The 20,044-nt window shown below is 37.5% G+C and overlaps 1 protein-coding gene across 3 annotated transcripts in view; it reads left to right on the top strand.

The window, feature by feature from the left end:
- Positions 1–409: 409 nt before the first annotated feature.
- The window catches only part of esr2b (estrogen receptor 2b), a 443,098-nt gene continuing 423,463 nt past the window's right edge, over positions 410–20,044 (top strand). For 2 of the 3 annotated variants that reach the window (XR_007439927.1, XM_049481055.1), the window contains exon 1: positions 410–493. The gene's annotated coding sequence lies outside the window, so the exon portion shown is untranslated. The remainder of the gene's footprint in view (positions 494–20,044) is intronic. The other variant, XM_049481056.1, reaches the window with a different exon arrangement.

The raw sequence follows: 20,044 nt of genomic DNA, 5'->3' as shown, positions 1-20,044 counted from the left end.
TAAATGAATAAGTAAATTGTATTTATTTTAAAAAATATTTATTTATCTATATAATTATTTATGCGTGTATTTCTTTCTTTATTAATTTATTTTAATATTTATGTATTTATTCATTTATATGGGAATTTATTTCTTTATACTTTTGTCATTTTTCCTCCCCCATATTTTCCGGTCCTAAACTGAAATCAACAAACAAAAACAAATAAACAAACAAACAAACACATAAATAAATAATAAATGAGCTAAAACTCAGTAAAACTGTCCTTTTCTGCTAGGTTTTCTGCGGGCGGAGAATCGACTCATCTGAGCGGTGCAAAAAAAAAAAAAGAAGAAGAAGAAGAAGAATCGATTCAGTGAAGTGAATCGTTCCGCCCACGATCACGTGACCCCGCCCCCTGCTGGGCTCTGTTGCGCTTTTTTACACGCAGGCGCGCGCGGACACGCTCACACGCACGCAGCTCTGCTGACCCGCCCGCAGCTGTTTCTCTCCGCGGTGAGTGTGTGTTCCTCCTCTGTCCCAGCCGTGTTTCAGCCGCTGACGAGTGTGTGTGAAGTTGGTAAAGCCTGTGTGTGTGTGTGTGTGTGTGTATATATGTTTGGTGTGTGTGTATATATGTTTGGTGTGTGTGTGTGTGTGGTTCTTTAAGGTCAGGTGAAGAAATGTTTGCTGCTCTGCTGGAGTTGAACTCTTCATTCACAAACGACTACGACTCTTTTATTCACTCGTTTTAAAATAATATTATAACCGTACAACACTTTTAACACACTAATAAAGTACTAGTGTATGTGTTTAGAGTGTTCAGAGGACATGCTGTGCTCAGCTGAAGTGTAAATAAGTAAACAAACCCTCTACAGGAAACTTATCTCACTGTAAATATGACTTTTAGCTGTATTTTACAGACAGTTTCTGTTTATTTACTGAATTAAACTGATTCAAAATGTGTTATATCCTTTTTATATGCTCCATTGTATGAATAAGTGTGTTAAATTCAGTATATAAACAGTAACTTATACAGCATCCAGGTACACATGGAGTTTGAAAAAGTGGGGACCAAACTTATATTTGTACTATTCGACTACATTATTAACTTATTATTATACCCAGTTCCCTTCTGCTGTTTTAGGAACTATTGTTATTACATCAGTTATCATTAGTCATAGTAGTAATAATAATGTTATTGGCTAGTGTACAGCTCTGGAAAAATTTTGACCACTTAAAATGATGAGTTTATTTGATTTCACCAAATTGAAAACCTCTGGAATATAATCAAGAGGAAGATGGGTAATTACAAGCCATCAAACCACCAAGCTGAACTGCTTGAATTTCTGCACCAGGAGTAAAGGCATAAAGTTATCCAAAAGCAGTGTGTAAGACTGGTGGAGGAAAACACGCCAAGATGCATGAAAACTGTGATTAAAAACCAGGGTTATTCCACCAAATATTGATTTTTGAACTCTTAAAACTTTATAAATATGAACTTGTTTTCTTTGCATTATTTGAGGTCTGAAAGCTCTGCTTCTTTTTTGTTATTTCAGCCATTTCTCATTTTCTGCAAATAAATGCTCTAAATGACAATATTTTTATTTGGAATTTGGCAGAAATGTTGTCTGTAGCTTATAGAATAATACAACAAAGTTTTTACATTTTACTCAAACCTAAATGTATTTGTAACAAAATCAGAGAAACTGATTCAGAAAATAAAGTGGTCTCTTAATTTTTTTCCCCAGAGCTGTATATACAGTAGTAGTAGTAATACTAATACTAATAGTTATAGTTATTGTTTTAATTATGATGTGAAATTATTATAAATAATAAGGCCTCTTATTTTATAATATCTCTTGTGTGTTCTAATTTTACAAGTTTCTTAAAAAATGCTATAAAAATACACTTTTCATGCATATGTATGTTTAAATAGTTTTAAAGGCTATTTTTCAAAAAGAAAGTTGTTTAATTTATATTCTATAAAAGCATTATTATTCGTATTTTTATTATCATGCCCTTGTTTTTGTTATTAAAATTATCAGTGAGTGATAATAGTATCATAATAGTAGTCCCCCCACTTTTTTCTTTTTCTGATCATTGTGTGCTCTTGGTTCTTCTTAGTATTTTATTACTTTAAAAATATGTATTGTTAATTGTCCTTTGCTCATAGTAAACTTGAGGATAGGTGGAAAAGCATAGAGAAAATACAATTGAGCAGATAAATGCCCTCCCAGTTCTTCCCTGGCAGATGATAAAGGTCAGTCAGTCAGAACCAGCAGCCCGACTCTGCTCTAATGGTCCTCATGACTCTGAGGCTTCACCACTGAGACAGAGAAGAGGAGTGAGTGCAGAGTATGGCTGCACAAAATCAGGAAAAAATCACATTGCAAAAGTTTTTTTTCCTGCGATAAACTGTAAATTGCATTACTGAACAATACAGTATACAGTATTTTAAAAGACATCAGTGATGCAGCATGTCATAATATTAAAAATGCACCTTGTGAATAGAAAATAGGAGTAAAATCATTAACCTGCCTCTGGTAGATACAGCATGTTTTGTATATTCTGTACATTTTTTGCTTTTTCAAGGAGAAAAAAAGTTAAAAAATAAAATGTTCATTTTGCCATGATAATGCACATCTAGCAATGTAACTATTGCAGATGCCCACATTGAAATTATGATCCTCAAACAATGTATTGTGCAGTGTAAAGAGAAATTGACAGAAAGAGAAAGAGAAAGAGAGGGAGAGAGGGTGTACTGAGCAGTATGCAGTGAGAACAGGTCATGTCCGAGTTGGTCTAGAGCTGATAAGAAGTCTGAGGCTGAACAGGTGGATCTTCTCAGCACCTGGTCCAAGCTGGAGAGGAAATGACTCGACATGGCTTCATTTTATGCTTCATCTCTCCATTCATTCCGTGCGTTTCACTTCTCCGCTGCTGGTTCTCGTCTTCCAGTTATAATTCATTCGGCAGAAGCAAAGCGTCTACTAGTAGCCAAGGCCGGTCTTTCACACAGTATTTACCCTTTTAAATCCATTTTCCAGATCCAGAACTCTGTGTTCCCAAAACAGGCCGTTGCTAAAACGTTGAATGCTCTTAAAGGAGTGAATAGCGTGAAGCCGGCATAAGAAATTCTTCTTTCTTCTGATCACTCCAGAGTCTGCTAAATCTTCCGGAAGATCTTTTGCAGTCGAACAAGGGTAGCAGTTCTCTATCTAAGAGTTCTCAAAGACCTCAAGTTGACCTCTTTCCTCTTTGTTAACTGGTATTTCATAATGATAATATAGGGTCCTATCCTACATCGTGCACAAGGCGCAGTGTGATGCTCATTGCTATCTTACACAACACCAACAGTTTCTTTTCACGCCGTTCGCCCGCATCATTTAAATAGGCAACGAAAAACACAGGTGCACCACTGACTGATTTGAACCCTGACAACAGTCAACAGTCAGATGTTCATTGCTATCTTGGCAATACAGGCTCATAGTTACTCACACAAGGACCCAACATCAACAGTGAAGAGAATACAAAATAAAATAACATTGCTGTAAAATAACATGTGCAGGTCAGCATCCACTGCTGAGAAGCGTACAAATACTGCACAATTAAAATACCTATTACCCAAAGTCAGAGCACACCAGGCTCTTAACTGAAATGGCAAGTGACTCACTTATTGGTTTGTTGCACGTTACGCCCAAAACACACCCATGACTAATTAAAAGAATTAGTATTTTCCCTTTGCCTATTTCCAGCTGTGCAAGGCATACTTTTCCCGTCGTTACAAGAGCAAAGACACTTTAGCAAGCGCCCACTGTAACAACTGTAGCTAGCAAGAAGACAAAGCGGTCTATTGTACACCCTGTGCAAGGCGTGTCACGATGCTTGTTACACCCTGTTAACAGTCTTTTCTTTTCACGCCTTCGGAGTTTAGAAAGATATCTACACTGATGAGCGTGGTGGTCTGGAATTGAGCTGTGTTCATCTTGGCACCACTGACCGATTTAAACCCTGACAATAGTAACAGTCAGCCACTCAGTTCTATTGTAGCCATGCAGGAACACATTGCGTGTTGTACACCCTAGCTCATTACACACACAAATTAAAGCACTGCAGCACAAATCAAGCTTTTGTATCAAAAATAAACAGAATAAAGAATAAAATAAATGAATGCGTAGTTTCTCTGCTGAAATGTGCAAAAGCTCTGCACTGTTAAGATATCACTGTCCCTAAGTCAAAGTGCACCTGGCTCTTAAGGTGCAAGTGAAGCACTGATTGGTTTAGTTCACATTAAGCCCAAAATTAAATTTATAAAAAAAAATTGTACATGCATTTTGCTTGCTTCGAGCTGCGCAAGGCGTATTTTTTGCACCCTCACAATACCAAACACACAACACACCCTAAATCCAGCTGTGCAATGTGTAATGGACCGGTGCACTATAGATCGCTAAAATAGGGCTCAGAGTGTTGTATTGCTTTGTTACACTATAATGACGTTAAAAATAAATGTAACATTTATATGCTTTGCATTTTAGCTTTCAACTAACTGTACGCAAACAATAAAACAAAAGCCGTATGATATCGTGAGAATTTTTTTTTTTTTTTTTTATATTTTGTTTTCATAACTGGTCCGTGCATAGACTGGTCACAGCTTTCAGTTCAATATATTAAATAAAACAATAGATCTATCGAAACAAATAAAAAATAACTAAATTAATCCTTTTTTTGATGTACACTAAACATCAGCAAGAATCAGTTTGAAATATCTGGACAGCGGCTTATGCTCATGATATTAAAAACAGCAATTATCGGCAGATACTGATATAATGCTGATGTCATGTGAATCCCTATTTATTATATGTGTGTATCGCAGACTAGTACACATTAACTGGATGGCAGCTATGGGATTAAACAGGGATTTCATTTCTTTAGCAGAGTTGGCTAAAGTGAATAAGACGTGATCCTAATAGAAGGCCCCATCAAGCTTGGAGCATGTTAGCTTTGATGTTACCTGTTTTTCTGATAGTAAACCAGGATGCTTCAGTCCAGGTCTTGGCTCCCTCTGCCCTGCATATTTATGGCTTTCCCTCTCCCAACACACCTGATTCAACCAATCAGCTCATTAAACAGCACTTTCTGAGTTGTATGCTCTCTTTCACTCTATGTATCTCTATCTGCATACCTTTTTTTCCTGTTTATCCTTCTCTATTCATTCCCTTCTTCATATCTGCCCCTCCTTCTCTACTTATCAATCAATCAATCAACCTTTATTTTAACTCGGATGTACATTGAGGGCAGCCCTCATTTTCAGTGTAGCCGAGCATTTACAGAAACAGGGATTGACATGACAGAGAAAATAAAAGCTACATTTAATTATTGTAAAATGCAATAAATAAAATATAAAAATAGATAAAAAAATAAAAGTAGAATTAGAATAAATTAGAAAAACAAATAATAATAATAAAAAATAAAATTAATGATTATAATTAAGTATGGTTTAATTGACAAAAAATTAAGATCAAAAGAAAGTAAGACTAATAAAACAAAAATGGGTTAAAATTTGTTAAAACTAACTTGTACATAATACAATAAAAATTCAAATAAATAAATGAGCTAACAAAAATAAAAGCAATAATAATAATCAAAATAGTAATAACAATAAAAGAAAATCAAAATAAGATAAAAAGCAAAAATCTTTGTTTTGTTTTTGTTTGCTTTTCTCTCTCTCTCTTCTTGCCTTTAAATCTTTGATCTTTGATCGCTTTATATATTTTTTCTTTTCACTTTTCTGGCACTGAAGTTCTCGTCTCGTTTCATCTGTTCTTCTCTAAAAGCTCAGCTTTTCTTCTCTCTCCGCTTCACTCACTCACTCACTCACTCACCCACTCAATTGTTCAGTCACTCAGCGGGGAGGACAAGCTCTTTCAGAAGTGCTAAACTGGTCTTAATTAGGGGAGCTCAGTGGTGCCAAAGAGAGAACAGAATAAGGTGTGATCGTGGGAAAATTACGTATGTTCTTCTCGAGTGTGTTTCTGAAATAGCCAATACAAATTGTTTCTTTGTGAATTTGTCTTCAATAAATTAGTTATAGATCATTTAGGAGGTTTCTGAAGTTAACCAGCAAGCTTACACCCCACCAATTAGCATGATGCTAACTGCAAACCTAATCACACACTGCACTATCCTCAAACCGTGTAGAAATGTTTATTATTCTCTAATACACTTGATTACGTCTCATGTTTTTACTGTAAAAACTCCAGATTATTTTAGAACAGATGCAAGTAAAACTACACTCATCTACAAGAACAGTTGCACCCAGAATGAAGGGTTGGATAAAGGTTACTGCAATAATCCATCCTATGCAGCTTGACCATGCCCACAGTTCCTGCAGATTGTGCGGTAGTGATGGAGTGCTGATAGCACAAGAGATAACCACATGGTCTCCATTCACATGGCTGGGCACGTGCTTGTTGTAAACGCGTTTGTTGAAATCTGTGCACCTCAGTCCAGCACAGTATTGCAGCGCAGATATTTCCAGTTACAACTGAATTCACGCTTTTAATCCCCAAAAATCACTCTTATTTACCTTTTAAATATACAATTTATATATTACTGTTGTTTTGCTGTTTTCCTCTGGTTTTGAGTGCTCGGCGCTGACTCAGCTCTTGATCGGTCTGGACACGAGACAACACGCGGGTGGGGGCAGGGCTGGTGATGTCATGGGCCCTACATTGTTTAATATCACAATAAATATCGTCGAAAAAATAACTTTCGCAATGTACAATTTTTCCAATATCGTACAGCCCTAATCCAGTAGCATCCCACACATTTTCAATCAGGGATAGTACTGGTGATGCACCTGCCCCTGGCATAGTATCTGTGTCTTTAAATTCTACAAAAATACTTAAAATCTACACCTATACCTAACCTTAATTTAACCTTAATCTAATTTAAATCCTTATTTTAAACCTAACATTAATCATAGTGAAGTGAAGAGTTCTTACAAATTCTCCATTCATTTTCCTACATTTATTTTTTGTACGGTTCAAAACTTTTTTAAACCACAGGATTTACTCCAAAATTATGTCCCAGCTCTGTTTTATCAATTCTTCTTTGAATACAGAACAGAACATTTTCGTGTAATTTTGTGTATTTCTATCAACTCCTCTTTCAGCAAATGTGTGGAAAAATGACCAAATAGATATGCATGTTTCTGTATGAGCTTCCGTTCTGTCCTTGACCTTTTGTTCCCTGTGTCTGGATCGTTGCCTCTCAGCGTGGTGAGGTGACAGTGTGTTTATAAAGCTTTTAATCACTTCGCTTTTAATAAATGCAAAGCTGCTGCAGGCAGAGGGGTAATGACGAGAGCTGCAGGTCAGGACTAAACCAGAGGAAAGGTCTGTCTGAACAACACTAACAACACTGTAAAGCTTCATTTAGTTTCATTTAAAGAAGAAAAGACATCAGTGTTTTAACACCCATCACCACCAGCCTGTCTCTTCACTTAAACTCAGCCATATCTCTCCACCTCTCAGAAGCAGAAAAGTTTTTCCTTCTCTTCCCACTTTATCATACCCTGAAGGTGTGGTCGGAACTGAAAAAATATCATTAGTACCACTGAAAAATGAAGCATGACAGTCCAAAGCAAATTGATTCACAACTGAGAATCGACGCGCAAGCAATAAAAGACTAGCATCTGAGAATTGACTCACAACCGATAATTTACTTGTATAATCAACTAATCAACCTACACCTGAGAATCGACTCGCAACCAATAATCGACTTGCAACTGAGAATTGACTCACACCTGAGATTTGACTCGCAAATGATAACTGACTTCAAACAATAATCGACTCACGCCTGAGAATCGACTCGCAACCGATAATCGACTCACAAACAATAATCGACTCACACCTGATAATCGACTCGCAACCGATAATCAACTCACAAACAATAATCGACTCACACCTGAGATTCGATTCGCAACCGATAATCGACTTACAACCAATAATCGACTCACACCTGAGAATTGATTCGCAACCGATAATCGACTTACAAACAATAATCGACTCACACCTGAGGTTCGATTCACAAACGATAATAAGTTTGCAACCAATAATCACCACACACCTGAGAATCAACTCACAACTGATAATCCTTGCACATCTTAGAATCGACTCGTAACCGATAATCAACTCGCAATTGAAAATTTAAATATACCTGAAAATTAACTTCAACCTGAAAAGCGATTCGCAAACGATAATCAACTCACAATTAATATCGGACTCACAAATATGAATTAACTCACAACTGAAAATTTACTTATACTCAAGAATCACTTTAAAACTCACATCTTATCTCATATATTATAATTGACTGATAATAGTACTTAAAATAAACTTCATTCCAGTCCTTATATTGAAAATTAAGAAAGGTTTTCCTTCTACTGTAAACTTGTCACTCTTGATACCAACATTTTTTTTGTTGCCTGGATAATGCATCCAGAAAACTGGATGTCACGCCTGGCCCTGTTTCCTGTCTGTCCTCGTACCTGTGTTGTCCCACGTGACCCGTGCCCCTGTGTTCTGCCTGTGATTTTCCATTACCTCATGTCTCATTTGTAGCTCCACCCCTTCCCCAGGTGTTTCCACTCCCAGTGTGTTTCCTGTTATGTTAAAAAGACTTCCTCTGTTACTTGTCCTCTGTCGGTCTTTGCACTGTCCCCCGTTGTCTGTCTCTCTGCGTTTTTCTGTCTCTCTCTGCGTTTTCTTAGCCTCTCCGTGTTTCATTTGTCATTGCCCTAGGTCCTTGTTTAGTGTTTATCTCTGTTTGTTTCTAGTTCCCTAGTTTACTCCCTGTTTAGTTATTCTTATTATCTCTTGTTTGTTTTATTTATGTTCTCTAGTCTCCCTAGTTTATTTTGGTTTGTTTCGCTGTTCTTTGTTTATTTGTTTATTTATATTTATTTAATAAATTCACCTTACCTGTGTTTACGTCCGCCTCCTCGTCTCTCTGCCTGGGTCTAATCCTGACACTGGATATATATATTTTTTATTTGGATCAGTATGATATAATTCTGATATCAATGGGAACAATATACAAGCACAAAAGAACAAAGAACAAAAATACAATTTATCTTTACAGCCCTACTTATATTACTGAAATAATATAGATGGAGATTGGAAATATTACATATTTAGACTACATTATAGACACCTTAATTTGCAATCATGTACATTTTTGCAATGTGGATATGATGAACAGTAGTAAAAGTTATAAAATGCTGAGTCAGTCCTATGATATATGGTATATAAATATATAGTTTTGGTGTATCAGGATGACAGATATGTAGTTCTGGATGTAGACAACAGGTCACAGACACTTACAGCGGTGTTGTGTAGTAGTGTTAGAGTTGTGCAGTAGCTCTGAGAGTGTAACAGTAGTGGAGTGTTACTGAGCAGAATGGGTGGATGGGATATGTTGGTGGGTTTTGGTATCTAATGCTGGTTGTGACGGTGGGGGAAATAACAGGAATCAGTTCTTTAACCTGCTGAATTCTGTGAAGCGGATGTGTTCCCTAGGCTCATTACGTAGGCCTTCGCACGTCCATTCAGTGACTGAGAGAGTTTGTGTGTGTGTGTATGTATTAGTGTGTGTGTGTGTGTGTGAGTGTGTGCTCCACTCTGAGGGAACACCATGTCTCTGATAGCGTCTCATTAACAGAGCTGGCACTGAGCCCCTTCACCTTTAGCTCCACTCCCTTTGCTATGGCGACGCTCCAGGACATGCACACACTTAGTGGACGTCCAAAGACCAATGGTGCATAAAAAAGAGCCTATAACCTCGTTTTAATATCACAAGTTAGGGCTACATGATATGGGAAAATACTGATGTTCCAAAATTATTTTTTTTTGCGATAGAATTTTCTATATTTCTGCATTAATATGACCTAAAACATTATAAGATTTTTAAACAAGTCCTAAAAGTAAGTTAAGAGAACTCAGTTAAATACATTAGACACACATATTGTACTTGGTCATTTATTTGTACCGGAAAATAATCCAATATTACATATATGTGTAAAATCCTTTAATTCTCCCAAAAATCATCTGAGTGCCTTTTAATCCAGTACTCCGTATGTATGAATTTTACCAGTCAGATTGTAAGGAGCATTAAAGCCACTCTGCTGTAGTACAGCAGTATAAAGGAGTTTCAGGGAAGTTTCGTATTATTAGCATTAGCCGCTAACTTCAGCTGCTAGCTGTTTCACCATTCGGAGGTGTGTATATCGGTGCGCCTTATGTGAAAATGAAAATAGACCAAAAAAAAAATAGACTTTCATTGATTGTGCCTTATAGTTTGTAAAATGCAGTGAATAAAAATATACTCTATGTAATAAATAGTATATATTAACAAATGACAAAGGGTAATCTATTTTTATTTATTTTATTTGGACTTTACTAAGTAAACTTTAGATATATAACATATAAAATATGTTCAAATATTTCCTCTCCTAGCACCTCATTTTTCCAGTTATATGGCCTCATTTAACAAGGTAACTACAAACAAATTTGTTCGCAAATAGTTTGTAAAATTACACTTATTGTCATTAAAATTTGGTTTAATGACAATTAATGGGAGTTCAGTTACTTCGGTGTATAATTTAATATAAATGTACTAACAATTTATAGAAAAGAAGTCCTGGATTTTGATCCTGGATTGATTGGATTGCTTTTAAACATTTAATTACACATTAGTCTAAATATACACAAATTAGGTTCATGCGATTAGAGAGACCGTTATGATTATATCCCCATTGATTACACCATTGCGCTCATTTGCTTTCAAAAGCTTACACTACTAAAAATCTTATAATGGGATTTAAGATTACTTCAACTTCTAAATTCCTTTTTTTTTTGCTGTTTCTCTGTTATTTTGGCTTTTCCAGCACAAGTGTGCATTGCCTTTTATGGGCTTTTGGGGGCGTCGCTTAATGCAAAATCAGCGGTGATTTTATTCCTTTCTGGCTGATGATGCTGAGTGGTCTGAATCTTGCATTGTTGCCTCAGTATTCTTCTCCAAACTCTTCTTCAGTGGATTGGGATATTTTGAGTTCTGTTCTGTACATACTGTTAGAGATATATCACAGACTGTTGCTTTGAGATGCTTCTTCACCGCTCTCACAATAATCCATGTGTTACCCGATGCTGTTGTTTCCCTTGGCCGGCTTGTTGAATTTCTGGTTGGTTTCAGTGGTTTCTTTCTTTTTTAGGACATCCCATAATAGTACGGGCTACATCCAAGGCTTGTGTGATGGCTCTGATCCTCTGGTCGCCATGTTAATTCATTCTTTTGATAACAAATGCAGAATTGACAGGCAGAGCCCAGAGATCAAACCATCAGCAGACATTATGAGATTTTATGTCTTTTGGAAAAATGAATGGGACACACAACAGGTGCCATTTATCACATTCCAGATTGTGTTCAGTCTTTGCATATTTATTGTTTGACCTCAAGCTCAAATGTCTTCAGTGTATAGCAAAACAAGCAGGGGTCAGTATGAGGACACTGACACTGCCTCTAAAGTCAACAGTGATGAACAGATAACACAAAGCCCAGTGAACCTATCCTTTATTTTTTTATTATTATTATTTATTTAACAGAGACAATGCACATTGATCAACATTTCATTTCATTTCTTCATCAATGTAAATGTGCCAGGGTTAGCTAAAAAGCTCATTTTCATTTGTATTTTCTTGGCAGTTTCTTAAATGTTCAGCATTGCTAAAGCATCATCATGCACATTTTACTAGACATCAGTATTCTGACAAATGTTTTAGGTTATATTAATGTAAACCAAAACCTAACAAAAAAGATATTAAATCCACTTTAGAAACCCAAACAAATTAGGAAAATTTGGGATGGTGTAAAAAATAGCAATTTCTTGCATTTACCGTATTTTTCAGACTATTAGGCGCAATCAGAATCCTTTAATTTTCCCAAAAATTGAGAGTGCATCTTTTGTATGAATTCTACCAGTCAGGTTATAAGGAGCCCCTCTGCTGAAGTCCAGCATTACAAGGGTGAGTTTTCTGTGAAAGACGAAAAGGACCGTCCAGACTGTTATCAGCATGGGCGTTGGTATGGGGTGTGTCTGTACACTTGTGTATTGCTGCATTAATGCAGAAATGTATATTAAGAGTTTAGAGTAAAATTTGCGGCCTTAAAGAGGACATCTTTTCAAGGCCACAACAAGACAATGCAAAACCACATGCTCTACACATTACAAACACATGAAGCATCTGAAACACTTGATTGCTCTCTATCCTTTGTGCCAAAAAGTAGGACAAGCAATATAAACATGAGGAAACAAGTGTAACATGCTTTACCGACCACATGGTTTTTGGACTGTTTTGCAGGCCTGAAATGCAGGATTATTTAAGCATCAGATCTCTTGGGTTCATACTTTTTCTGCAATGAATTAAAAGTTAAAGTAAATGTAAGAAACAGTAAATTAAACAAATATTTATATATTTTATTAATTTTATGGTGGGCTTGTGGTAAGAACAGATTTTAATCTTTTAGCAAATATGAACTCTGGTGAAATGAGGAGTTGATGCTTTTAGTTTCAGTGTTTGATGTTCTGTGTTTTATTTCTGAAGAAATATATTTGGATGAAAAGGTCAGAAGTGCTGCAGGTGTGTAGACTCTAAATTATATCAAATCCTCTGCAGCTCATGGCACCTAAATGATATTGGCCTGATTGTGGTGACCTGATTGTAGAGAAGACATAAATTACCTGCGGATTTGCGTAACACAGCGAGGACTGAACAAATGTGTTAATCTTTTCTTTGGCTTTGGAGAACTTGCAGAAAAAGTGGGTTCAGTCTCATTTCACAAGATGTTCTTTTCAGCCTTTGCTTAAATATTTCTTAAGATGTGCTGCTTCTTCAAACGTTTGTCTCCTGCAGTTTTACTGAGAATAGAGTGTCTGGTATGTTGATATAATTTGCAGTCGGGTTATCAGCTGCAGAATTGATTACAATATTTTTTTAATTGTGGAATAACAATGGGTATGAGTATGATTATCACAATTACTGTTTTTGTTTGATGATAAATTGTCCCCAAAAAATATTTGTGATATTGGAATAGTGGAATTGGAGCATAGCATTCTGTAACTGTCCTAAATGAGTAAAACATATAAAAAAGAAAAACTGGACAGACCAACTTTTTTACAAAACAATTGAGTTAACGTCCTTATATTGCACAATAAGTTGAAGTTGATAGCGTAAATATTGTGTCAGGCATAAAGGAGTGTATTTCTGATTTGTTTTAGATCATATTCCATAAAATCAAAAGCATTTTGGATCATTGACTTCTGTTACAAATCTGATAAAATTCTTGTATTTTTTTATATCTCAGTTAGGTGTGTGACATATTATATTGTACCCAATAATACAATTATTGCCCACCCCAATCTGAACACAGAAAGCACTTTTCTGCCTTTTTTGCATTCTAGTTTGCACAGAATAAATCAGTTCATTGCACTACATAAGTTTTCTTTGTAACTAGGGACTGTTTCCAGGAAACATGGTCCTCAGTTCTTGTGCGGCTGTTCCAGAGCATCCTGTTCTTTTAGCAGTGTTTTTCTGCTGCCAGTGCTGAATTCACAAATGAGATGAGGTGATTGAATTGCTAGGTTTTAGGTACTTCACCTGTCAGCTTATTACCACACTCTTCATCCTTTGTTTGAGGTGTGTTTGAACACGGACCATCCAAGCTCAGGCCTGGGTGCATCAGCAACACGTCCATTGTCTTTCTCTGTGATTTCTCAGCGTGTGTTTTCCGCACCACTGTCTCTCCCCTTCTTGCTTCATGCTATACTTGGCTGTAGAGGCCACCTATTTCCTCTCCTTTCCAAGACTTTCTAAAAAGGCAGCTGGAGTATTTTTGAGGTTTTTGTACCTTAATCGCAGCTGGCAGCTCCAGAAATTAAGTAGGTAGGGAATGGAAACAATGATTGTAATTATTTGCAGCATGAGCCTGATTGCTGCAGCCGTGCCTTCCACTTTACTGACTGCAGTCAGTAAAGTGGAAGGCACGGCTGCAGCAATCAGGCTCATGCTGCAAATAATTACAATCATTGTTTCCATTCCCTACCTACTTAATTTCTGGAGCTGCCAGCTGCGATTAAGGTACAAAAACCTCAAAAATACTCCAGCTGCCTTTTTAGAAAGTCTTGGAAAGGAGAGGAAATAGCTTTACACTGCTCTACACGATTGGAAATAAATTTGGGGTGAAAAAACAGTCTTTGAAACGTCAAAGTCTGCCCGCTCTCGGTTGACCCCAACTCACAAAGGTAAGTGAACGCTTGTGTACAGTCAGCCTGACCTTACATTAGTGCGATTGGGTTTCTCTTCGCTCTCCTGGCGCTATTCTGCCTCCTCTCATCTCTTTAACCTTCACCCTCTAAAGTCTGTCACACACTGGCGACACCGCACAGCCCCTCTAAAATCAGAGCCATTGTTTTTAATAGAGGTCACACGCTGACATGGACACCAGGCAACAATGCTTAAGGACAAGAACAGAAGACCACGTATACCACCATTGTGCTATAGGCACTTGCATTTGACTAATTTGCATGAACACACAAATTTGTACCATTAAGAACAGAGACACACACAGTAAGTAAATGAGAACACATGCCCGGAACGGTGGGCATCCATGGCATCAGCGTCGTGGAGCAGTGAGGGTCAGGGGCTGGCCCGTGCTTGTTAACGATGGCTTACTCTGTGCTCTAACTGCTGAGCCACCCCTGCCTCTTAGCCACCACTGCTCCTCGACCCCAAGCATTGGTCAGTTTCTTGACAAGACTGCAGAAAATGCTGTTTTATTTTTAATAGAATAAATCATTAGTAATTGACATTATGCCTTACTTACAATTAGGAGATGGAATAATCCATGGAATTATTTAGCCACATGATAAGATGGAATATTTAGCCACATGTTTTTTTGGTATATTTTTGTGGTATTTTTGAGGTAATTTTATTTGAGGTAATAGCTAATTTTACAGAAGATAAAGATGTCAGAAGTTGTATTGAATTAGGAGTTTGACATGCCACAACTGGATGGGACTAATGTTGATTAGAAAACCTTAACATGTAAAACTAATCCTGTCCAAACAGAGCTTTAACTAATGAGTTGCTACACTTTTAGATGGCAGTCTTCTTCTCAACAAGTCTGTCTATTGGGTCTTGTTTCATTTTTAGCTAACTTGATTTAAAAGCCACTTGTAGCAGTTTATTTTACGTGCTCACTGCTTAAAAGTACAGATATTACGTATAATAAGCACAACTAAGTGTTTCCATCTTCATTGCAGAGGCACTCTGGAAATCAGCTTTAGAAACCTTTGAGAAACTATTATACAAATTATCTGAACATTTGGGACTTCTCTGGCCTGTGGTACGGAAAACGCAGGGCTGGATGATGAGGTGCTTGTAGACTGGTATTATTTGCACCTTCAGTGCTGATCCGTTTTCTGCACAGCTGGCACAAAACACTGCTAATGCCCACGTCTGTCAAACTGGTGATTTGTCCCCTCTTTTGGATGAGTTGCTCCCATGTACTGCAAAAGTGGAAGTACATTGAGCTTAACGAATATATACATCAGTATATGAAAAGGAAGTGTTCAGAAATTGTAACAGTTAATTCTAGGTGTAAAAATGTAATTAAACGAACCATAAAAAAGTAAAAGTATTAAAAAAGCATAGTAAATAGTAAAAAGTAGGAGTGTTTCCATCAGGTACTTTTTAATTTATTCTGAACAATGATAAATTGTATTGCAGTGTCTCTTCCCTCTTTTTTTTTCTCTGACCTCTGGCAACACTGTGTAAAACTAAGCTGACAAACAGAAGGTTTAAGTTTTTTTTTTTATTTGCTCTCATAAATTAAACAAAATAAAGCATTTAACATCACTTATCACACTTTATCAGTTAATTACCCTTTACCCTAACTGGCTGTTTTCCAGCTGAAAGATGCAAGCTGTACAGCACTAGCATATTAATGTTAGCTGATCTAACTTAGCATTAGGACGTTTGCTTACCAAAAGCTTTTCTCTGTGTAAATTTCACTCACATGTGGATTGCCGAGGTAAATGTATGATTAGAATAGCACTGCTGAATGAAATTCATGATTAAAATAGCACTGGGGCACATTTATTGTGCTGTGTTAGTATGACTGCTAGAATATTTTACAAATGCAAAGTGTTCACCACGTAGATATTTGTAGATTTGTAACTTTTTAAAAAGTAAAACTGACATTTACCTATTTAATATATTCAATCCTGAAAAAAATTTTTTTGTTCTGCGTTTTTTCTTCTGTTCCACTGTTTCACACACTGCTTGCTCTGGACTCACAACACAACAAAGACTTTAGTTCTGAGCATGCACTCACATCTGACTTCCTGACTTCCTGGCTAATCACGTGACGCCACAGCGTTCCTGCTCCCCCAGCTTCTGATTGTTCTCATCTGGTCTGTGTAGTATATATACACATCAGTTTTTCCTGTACATTGCTGAGTATTGAATCTAGTTAGCTAGCTCTTCTACAATGCATTTCCTTTGTTTTTGCATTTGTTACCGACCTGTTTTGTATTTTTGTCTTCTCTTTTGCCTTGCCCTTTATTCTGCTGGATTACCTGTGTATGACCTCCTTTGCCTATCACGATCTGTTATGTTGTTTACTTTTGCTGTCTTATTACTAATTACTGACCCTGCCTGTCCCTTACTCTGTAAACAGTTGCAAAGTTGCAAAAATTAATTTGGTCTTGGATCACCCCATCCCCTGCCCAAAAACTGACTCACAGACTCTTTGCAGAGAACAGGCCAATCAGAACCCTCTCTGTTTTGCCTGCACTTAATGAATATGCACACGAGGGAAGCGCCTTTCTCTCCCTCTTGTTCTCTTTCTCTTCACACAATTGCGTAGAAAAGTCTGTGTCACTTGCATGAGTGTTTGTGTTCACTTTTGGGCTACTTGTTCTACATTCTGGGAGATTTTATCTGACTTGCGGGCATCAGGGAGCCGATATTTATATGCGGTAGACTCCCACCACTTCCGGGAGACTTGGGAAGTCTGTGTAAACCTAGCTGCTTTATAAAGAAATTATGTGTTTGGTATCTTCAAAAGTCTGTTCCTGGTTTGGCCTGCGTGACATTTCTGTACATTTAAAAAAAAATGTACAGAATACCAGAATGCCAGTATTAGATTTCAGAAATAGTCCAAAAGCAGTTCCCACAGGAAGTGATGAAACTCCCGGGTTAATTGGGGCTGTAGTCTTTGTGCATGCGCTTCAGATGTACTGCACTCTCTCTCACTGCCGACTGTCAGCACCATATTCAACACACACAATCAGTCATAAATAGCTCTGACATAAGTGACTGCAGTCATTGGCACGGGACACACTGTGCAGACCGCAGCCAACGGCTAGGCACTGACTCTCAGTAACGGCCTGCTGCCGGCCAATGGTCCGTGGCTAGGTTGGTGTGTCATGGACTTTATAGTTTTACTGCCTGCAGGGCTCATAAACTGGGTATTGGGCCTGGTTCAGATTCCTGTTTATTTTCTGAGAAGATATTTTTTCATGCAGTAGATCTGAGAGACAGAGAGAGATTTCCAATAAAACCTATGATAGTATGGTGCAGATTGCAGAAACAATGATTCAAGCTCAGCATGTTTCGTTTATATGCTAACTCTGCAAAAATATAAAAGAAAAAAATCAAATAAACCATATTAGGGAAGCAAAATAGCCCAAATTCTAAAACTGTGGGCAATACTGTTCTAGAAGATTTCGAATCCCACTGTTCTGAGAGTTAAGTGCAATATAGTTTGCCTTGCTTACAGAAATCTATTAATCTATCTGTTCTAATAACTTCTCAGCTGTACCTAGAAAAAAAAAAACATGGGTCACTCTCTATGGTGAAAATTAATATTTTGTCATGCTTTTTTACCCTGATTCGCAAAGATTAAAAAGTTGTATTTGACTCTTTTTAAGACCTTTACGTACTTACAGGGGTTGAACAATGAAACTGAAACACCTGGCATTTTAATGTGGGAGGTTTCATGGTTAAATTGGAGCAGCCTGGTGGCCAATCTTTGTTAATTGCGCATTATTGCACCAGTAAGAGCAGAGTGTGAAGGTTCAATTAGCAGGGCAAGAGCACAGTTCTGCTCAAAATATTGTAATGCACACAACATTATGAGTTCAAAAGAGGTTCAAAATTGTTGGTGCACATCTTGCTGACGCATCTGTGACCCAGACAGCAAGTCTTTGTGATGCATCAAGAGCCACGGTATCTGGGGTAATGTCTGCATACCACCAAGAAGGACCAACCACATCCAACAGGATTAACTGTGGACGCTGTAAGAGGAAGCTGTCTGAAAGGGATGTTCGGGTGCTAACCCGGATTGTATCCAAAAAAACATAAAACCACGGCTGAACAAATCACGGCAGAAGTCAATGTACACCTCAACTCTCCTGTTTCCACCAGAACTGTCCGTCACCACAATAAATTATTGTGGTCTAAATATTGTGGTCAGAAATGTACAGTTTCTCAAACAAGAATTAAGCCTAGTCTTGGACTACAAATGATACATTTCTATTAAAGGGTAAATATAGTCTACAGCTTGACTTGATGTAAAACAGTAAAGTAACAGCAAAGTAAAATAGCCCATACCGTTTAATATGTACTTTGTTTTTCCCAAGACTGTCATTTAAAACCCTTCCAATCTTTCCAGCACGTTGAGACGGCAGTGTTTAAATCAGTGAAGTGAGATTTGGTGAGTTTGGGCTGTTTTCTGGTCGGAGTTCAGTCTGTTCTTTGTGTGCAGGCCTGCAGTGTGTTGACTCTGGCTCTGCTGTGGGCCATCAGTCTGTCTCTATTGACACTGTTACGCAAAGTGCACTGCCGGACCTTTGCTACAGATAGACTTTTTCGGTTTTGGTGCCATTTTCTTTTCAAGGGAGCGATTTGGTTTATGTACCGTTAATTTCAGGAGTGAATAGATTTACACTGCTGGTTTTATTCCAAATTATTAGCCTTAAAGGCATAGCAAAAATTAAATGTACACAGTACCGCCTAGCTTCACACTACATTCAGATTGTCTGTGTGAGTGTGTGTGTAGCCACTCGTGCTTTCACGTTGTTTATCACGTGCCTGGTTTACAATAATGCTAAATCCAACAAGCTACCAATGGATCTATGGGTGGTTAAGACCCTCAGATGCTAGCTGTCTCTCTCTCGCATGCGCGCACACACACATACAGCCAGTGGCTCGTTTCCAGGTTGTTGAAGGTGGGGAATATGCAGCTACACTAGCATTTTTTTTCCAGTATTAAAACCCTCAGTTATAATATTCTAATTTAAAAATAATCAAAACTACGCTGCGATATGCCTAAAGAAATCAGGAATTTAGTAATGATTAATAACAGAATAATATTTTGATTAATACAATGAAGAACACATATTTAGTGTAGCCTAGGGGAAGCCTAAGCTGATCACCTTAATCCAACACTACCTATGGCCATGGAATTAATTGCAGTTCAATGTTCTGGTTGGGTGAGTGAATACATTTGGCAATATAGCGTAAGAATAATTAATAATAGAGAGTTAAAACATGCCTTCTGATGGATTGGTGACCTGTCCAGGATGTACCCTGCCTTCCACCCCATGGCTGATGGAATTGTCCCCGCCTACCCCCAAGCTAGAATGAATAAGGCAGATTTGTAGACTATGATGGTAAAACGTTAAATTTCTGTTCAAACAATTTTACATGTTGGAGCAATACGTTTTTCGTTTGTACATTGATTTAATAGTTTTTATAACTATCACTTTAATCCTCAGCAGATCACTCTCTACAGCTCTACCAGCTGAATCTGTTCAGTGGGGCTGGACTTGAAACGGGATACTTATTACAAACAGCCTGTGTGTAGTTGGACCTGTCAGCGTGGAGAAATAAATGTGTGTTGGACCAGTTATGCTGTCTAGTTTGGTGGGACAGAGCAGAG

Source organism: Astyanax mexicanus, chromosome 7, assembly GCF_023375975.1.
Source record: "Astyanax mexicanus isolate ESR-SI-001 chromosome 7, AstMex3_surface, whole genome shotgun sequence".
NCBI classification, from domain to species: domain Eukaryota; kingdom Metazoa; phylum Chordata; class Actinopteri; order Characiformes; family Acestrorhamphidae; genus Astyanax; species Astyanax mexicanus.
The sequence above is the reverse complement of the archived record's forward strand: the minus strand, read 5'-3'. Positions and strand labels throughout refer to the sequence as shown.